Source organism: Manis javanica, chromosome 1 (genome assembly GCF_040802235.1).
Source record: "Manis javanica isolate MJ-LG chromosome 1, MJ_LKY, whole genome shotgun sequence".
Lineage (NCBI taxonomy): Eukaryota > Metazoa > Chordata > Mammalia > Pholidota > Manidae > Manis > Manis javanica.
The window spans coordinates 172843318-172850405 of record NC_133156.1 but is presented as its reverse complement, the minus strand read 5'-3'; the positions used below and the strand labels follow the sequence as shown (position 1 = coordinate 172850405).

The 7088-nt window shown below is 36.3% G+C and overlaps 1 non-coding gene across 1 annotated transcript; it reads right to left on the bottom strand.

The window, feature by feature from the left end:
- Positions 1-203: 203 nt before the first annotated feature.
- On the bottom strand, positions 204-335 carry LOC118971291 (small nucleolar RNA SNORA70). Its single transcript, XR_005059666.1, has one exon. It is a non-coding gene; the product is annotated as a small nucleolar RNA SNORA70 (small nucleolar RNA).
- Between the last annotated feature and the right edge of the window lie 6753 nt (positions 336-7088).

Here is a 7088-nt window from a genome sequence, read left to right as displayed (position 1 = left end):
GCCACCCTTCTTGGGCATATGGCCCGTCAGGATGTTAGGTAACTTGATGCTGTATAAGGCCTAAGTCATATGCTTTTTGTCTGTAGCTTGGTGCAGATGGACCTGATGACTTAGCCTGTGTATCATGGCCACTGTGCCCAGGGGCCAAAATTACATACCTGTCCAGAGCCTAGAGTGGGGACAGCTTGAGGGTCACTGGAAATAGCTGTTTCAATGTCCCTTAGGGAACCCTTTATATAAGCAACAGTCTGCATACACTACCAAGGAGACTGCTGTTTGCAGCCATTGCATATCAGACCCCACAGAGAAAACAGCATCAGCTTAAATGGCCACTGTTTTTTACTTTTTTTAGTGCCTGTCCTGGAGTCTGAAATATACATTTACAGCTGATCCAAATCGATTTTCAAATAACACTGTGCACATAATGGGCAGTGTATCTTATAATAAAGTAATCCTAATTCCTCCTTCCCATTTCTTGTATTACCACTGTCATTCATATTTCACTTATTCATAAGAAAATATACATATAAAATACACATAGGCATATAATCACATAAATTATTGATATTAAATTTAACAAACTGTTAACTAATCAATGAATAATAAGAAATATAAACATTTTTATTTTATAAAACTATTTATTCTTTGATGCTATTTCTTTGTGTTCATCTGAGTTTCTCACCTGTATTATTTTATTATTTTCCTTCTCTCCAAAGAAATTCCTTTAACATTTCTTGCAGCACAGTTCTACTGGCAACAAATTCCCTGTTTTTGGTTGTGTGAGAACATCTTTGTTTCTCCACTTTTGAAAGCTAGTTTCATATAGCATTCTGTTTTGGTAGTTGTTTTCATTTTTGTGTTTTCTCCTAGTACTTTAATTATTTCACTCCACTTTCTTCTTGCTCCTGGTTTCTTGAGGAAAAGTTGGGTTCAGTTCTTGTTTTTGTTCTCTTGGTAAGGTGTTGATTTTTCCACTCTGGTGACTTTCAGGATATTTCAATATATTTGATTTTTTGTCATTTGAAAATGGTATGCCCAGGGGGAATTTTTTGGCCTTTATCTGCTTGGTGTTCTATAAGCTTCTTGGAATCAGTGGTTTTGTGTTCGATATTAATTCAAGGATATTAGCAGGAATTATTACATCACACTTTTCTTCTGTTCTTTTCTCTTTTTCTTCCCCTTCTGGTACTCTGATTACACATATGTTACACATTTTGTGCTTGTTTCACAGTCTTTGGATAATCTGTTCTGTTTTGTCCAGTCTTGTTCACTTGGCTTTTTGCTTTCATGGTTCTATTGATACATCCTCAGAGATACATAGCTCAGAGATTCTTTCCTCAGCCACATTCTTTTTACTAAAAAGCCCATCAAAGGCATTCTCATAGTTGTCTTAAATTTTTGGTGTGATAATTCCAACATCTGTGCTGTGTCTGATTCTGATGTTTGCTATGTCTCTTCAAAGTGTGTGTTATTTTTTTGTTTTTTTTTACCTTTTGGTATGCCTGGTGAATTTTTTCTTAGTAGTGGGATGTAATGTACTGGGTAAAGGAATTGCTATAAATTGACCTTTATAATATGGTGTGAGAAGAGGTGGGAAAGGAAGCATCCTATGATTAGGTCTGTGGATAAAATGAGAGTTCCTGTGGCCAGGATTCTCACCTGGCCCTGGTTGACTAGCTCACTGCACACCTGTGGGCAATACATGGCTGTTGACTCTTTATAAAGAGTTCCACCCGGTGCTCAGTGACAGGGCTGCAAGGCTGCAGGAGAGCAGAGCAGAGGCTGGAGTGGTGGCAGTGCCGAGGACAGAGGCCCAGAGGATGGCTGTGTGGACAGAGGGGCCCAGAGGCAGAGACTGGCTTGCTGCACACAGACTCACTCTGAGTGAACGGGATTCTAGTGACTGACCTGCCACCTGGAAATAAAGTTGGCTATAACCCTTTCACCCCAAGAACGTTTTGCTGTCAATTTCTTTGGTCACATTGAATCCATAGCAAACTTGCCCAGGGCTTAAACCCATTGGCAAGACAAGGTCTCAGTGTTTCAGGGAGCTTGTGAGACCAAAAAATGACAATGGAAAGTTCTTGGGGTGAAAGGGTTTATACCCAACTTTATTCCCATGGTGGCAGGTCAAGTGCTGGAATCCCATCCACCTCAGAGAAAGTCTGCATGCACCCAGCTGGTCTCTGCCTCTGGGCCTCTCTGCCCAGCAGCTGTATCAGTCTCTGTCCTCGGTGTTGCCACCACTCCAGCCTCTGCTCTACTGCAGCCATGCAGCCCAGAACATTGGGTGGAGCTCCTTACACAGAGTCAATAATTACCTATTGCCCACACCTGTGCAGTGGGCAAGCTGACCAGGGTCAGGTGAGAATCCTGGCGGTAGGAAGCTTCATTTACTCTACAGACAGGACGGCTGTAGTTGGGCAGGAGTTTGGTATTTTCCCTTTTGATGGGCCAGTTAGGTGTGATAACTGATAACACCCCAGGAAGTTATGCTCTGGTTAATTAGTTTCCCCTGAAGCTGGGCCTTGTTAAGAACAGAGGGCTCTTTGGTATTGCAAAATGGCTCCTTTTCCCTCCAGCCCTGCCAGAAGCCTAAGGGGATTTTCCCCTAGATTTTTACTATGAGAACCTGGTTAAGCTTCTTGAGGTCAGTCTCACAAAATTGTGGGGTCCCCCACGACTGGGTGCCCTTCAGGTTTTAACTCACAGACTTGTCCCTAACGAGCCTCCCACAATTCATCAGTTGCAGTTCAGGTTTTCCTGCTCCAGCGCGGCTTCCTGCACGTCGGCTCCGGTAAGCCACGGCTCCTCATATTCTCCTGTCTGTTTCTCCAGTCTTGAGGGCAGTGTTTTGCCCTGTGTCCTCCCATCTTGACCATCCAAGAAGAGCTGATCCTTCAGTCTGTTCAGTTTTGTTCTTGTAAGTATGGAGGGCTGACTTCCAAGCTCCACACATGTGGAACTGGAAAGCAGATCCCATCTTTTTTTATATAATAAACTTTTTCTTTGAGAATAGTTTGACATTTATAGAAAAGCTACAAAGTATTACAGAGTTCCCATGTATACCATAACCAATTTCTTCAATATTAACATTTTATATCAATATGATATATTTGTCACAATATTAATCCAGACAAAAGGTGTGCTCTTATTTTGTTTTCTTTTTCTCTTCCATCCATCCTTCCTTTCTTTCCTGAATCTCAGACTTTCATTTTTGGGTAATTTCTTCATTTTCAAGTACATTTCTCAGCAGTTCCTTCAGTTTGTTGGTTCTGGATTGCAATATTGTTAGCCTTTGTTTATATTTAAATGATTTTATTTTTATATTGATTCTGAAAATATATATATATAAATACAGATTTTACTCATTGCATTGCACAACCATTTTTACATATATAAAGTTTTTCCTCTTTTTTTTTTACTATTATGTACTTAGTTGAATTCCATACTGAGTAATTTTATAGCATGCATTGTTCTGCAGTGTATCTGAAATATTTTATTTTAGAAGACTTTAAGGTAAAGATTTTTTTTAATTACCCAAACATGTTGTGAAAGAAATGATTTTTCACTCCTTCTGAGACTAAAACCAAGGCATCTACAAAGATGTAAACTCAGAAAAGCATCCTATTTCTGCTCCTTCATAATTTAATATTATAGGTATACACAATAATGACTATGATAATTTGGGAACAAAACACATTGACCTATGAACTCTCTACACAACCACAAAGCCAGCTCAGGGGGTCATGATCCATACTACTCCCTTCCCCTCTTCTCATATCCTATTGACTCTGACATGCCAATTGCAGTACACTAAATCTTTGTCCAAATGTTTTAAGGATTTTTTGAAAAGACAAAGCTCTGTATTTCTTGGACTGAGTTTGATGTACCACTATGATTTATATTCAGTTATGAGTTAATGTTTAACAATGTTAAGTTTAGATTTATATATTTCGTCATTCTGATTGGGTAAAGAAAATAGAATTGGAGTGATTATAAAGGCAGGAAATCAGTTCAGGCAAAAGATGAATCCTTGAGAAAGGACACTGATTGTTGTGCCATATTTTAAATTTATGTTCAAGAAAGAATTGCTAGAGTTTACACCAGTGCAGGTGACTTGAGTGAGATGATAAAAAAGGACAAAGCAAATAAGTCTAAATCAAGCGTTTTGTTGAATATTTTAATTATGGTGCCATTTAATGAGACAATAAAGAAAGTGTATGTATTTAAACAATGTTATTGGGATCTTTTCAGGCATTCAGATTGCAGTATGCCTCTGTTCAGCAGGTATTCAAATATATTAATCTGTTCCTTGTATGATGTATGAACAGAAGACAGATTTAAGCATAATCAGCTATGGTTGGTTCTTGATGAGATTACCCATAAATAGTAGATAGGGTCCTTCTACTTTCTCAGAAAAGATAACTTAATATATGCTGCAGTTAGTCTAATTTTTGATAATGTTTTTTTACTATCAGATACATTTCTCTACCAGTACATCAACTATCAATGTATCTATCTGTAAGTTCTTCCTAGATAGAATTTATGAATAGCAGTCATCAAAGTAAAATCTAAATTGAAGATGGCAGCCCTATTTTTTTCTTACACAATATCCATTTGTCAATAACCTGTTGTTATATGCCATGGGAGACTCCCTAATTTAGAAAGCAATTGCAAGAGATTATTAAAATTCTCAATACAAATCAGTTATAAATATATTTCACTCTTTAGAAAACAAAACATTATCACACTGTCAGTGTATGTGAATTTAAAAAAAGAATATGAATTTCTTTGGTGTATGTACATAGCTAATGTTTGAGACTGCCCCTCTCAAATCTTGAAATGAATCATTCTAAGAAGACTTTGTCCAGATCAGTCTAGCAAGCAAGTCTCTTGTTCAGTGAACCTCCTTTCTCCACTGAGATCTATAAATATTGTCCTCTTAAAAAATTTTGAAAGACCAATCTGTCTTAAGTGCTTACTGTTATTAGATATGGTTAAGTCCTTTCATTTCAAAATTTCCATCTCTCTCTCTCTCTCTCTCTGTTTTTTCCTCTTTGTATGTCATAAAAGAAAAACTAGTTTTAAAAAATACTAATCTCCACTTAAGTTCTGTGAAACTCTGAAAACACTGAAATACAGTAGAAATAGGATAGGAAATAGTGACTATTCATCATTAAACAGTAAAGATGTGGTTAGAATTGCCTTTGCTTTTAATTTAATAACCAAGGCCTATTTATGAGTAAATACACTATAGAGTTACTCTTAGTGATAAATATCATCTCATAGTCATATAAATGTAAGTAGAATGTTTTAGGAAAATATTAGACTGATGTAGTCTTATATGATTAACATTATATATCAAGTTAATCAAATGTATATCTATGAAATCTTGCTTCATATTTATATGAAGATATATAGTCTTAAAATTCATTCATTCATAGTTAAGGGATAAATGTTGATATTATATCTAGGAGAAATAATTTAACCTTAGATAATATTATGTAGTATCTGGGAACATGACTTTATAGAAACTCTTTTCTTGTTGCTTATATAGCTTTATGCAGTTATAAATATGAAAAATAAAACCCTCAGATTAGGCCAACAGACTGTTTCCTGTTTTGTTTTATTATCATTATTACTTTTCATGTTTTTTCTTTTTGGGAAATTGAAAGAAGCATAGATGTCATTTAACCTACTGATTATCAAAACCTTAAAATTGAGACAGCATAGCATTTTCCTCAGGAAAAAAAATATTTCATGGAAGTCTAATGCTTTATAAGGCATACAATACTAACTACTATATTTGAGGTTCTAGCTGAACATGAGATCATTGCCCAGTTACCCATTCTTCCCATGTTGTCCCTTGTATCACTAGAACATCATGGAACAATGTTGGAAAACCATTAGCATATCACAATTTTCTTATTTGCTATATAAGGAAAGATAAGATTAAGCATCAGTAATAAAACTACAGTGTACCTCAGGTTTATTTACAAATACCTTTGTTTATGCTGTTCATCCTACTCCATTCATGTTCATCTATCAATCGACCTGATGGTGCTGCTAGGATATCTTGCTATTTCCCATATATGTCACAAAGACCACTTACCACTCTTAAAAGTGTTTTGGATCTAAGTGTTTATATAATCCCATCTTCCTTAAATACAGATTGGTTCAGAAAGTAATCATAGGACCATGCAAGTGGGTCTTAAAGGGGCAAAGCCTAAAGAATAATAGGTTTTTCATTTTTCATAAAAAAGTCTCTGTTTATTTTTCAAAACACTCAACTCTCTCTTTGTCTATTGTTCCTTCCAAATTTGATAGATACACCCTAAACACAATAATAAATGACTAAGTAGGTTCAAAGTAAGGGCATAGCAACAAGTGGTGGTGAGTATACCCATTGGAGAGTGCATGCCCCATCCAAAGATGGTGGCAGCTATTTATCTCATCTGGTTGTTTCCGTGTTGGAAAGGAGACCTAGTTTTTGCCAGCTACTCAGGTATTTTCAAATAATACCTGAAATTCATATAGAAATAAGAAATCCAATATCTTCAATATTAACCAATATAAATGTATTTAACATTGAGCAGGCCAACACTACATAGGAAGTACACTGGATATCAGTGAGCCAAATCTGGCTTGTGAGGAACATTTTTGGAATTTTGTCCAATTATGTTTAATCAGTAATTAAAATAATCAATCCACTCAAATATTGAACAAACACTCTGTCAGCAATTGTGATTGATTTGCACATATTTTCTTTTTTTTCCCAAAAAAAACACTGAGATTTAATGTTTTTATTCTCCCCATTCCAAAGGAGAGAAACTGGGCACAGAGGAATTAAGTGTTCTGTTAGTACAACTGTAATAAGAAACACACCAAGCAAACATACATGCTGTCTCCAATATAAGTGTCTTACTCATAAGTAAACTCCAAATGACTATTCCTTGTAAGCAAGCAGCTGTCCTCCTGACAATGACCCAAAGACCCAGGCTCTTTCTCTCTAGCGGGTCACCTTCATCCTGACCTCCAAATGCATTTTGCATATCATCATCAAATTGGTGGACAAAGAAACAAGG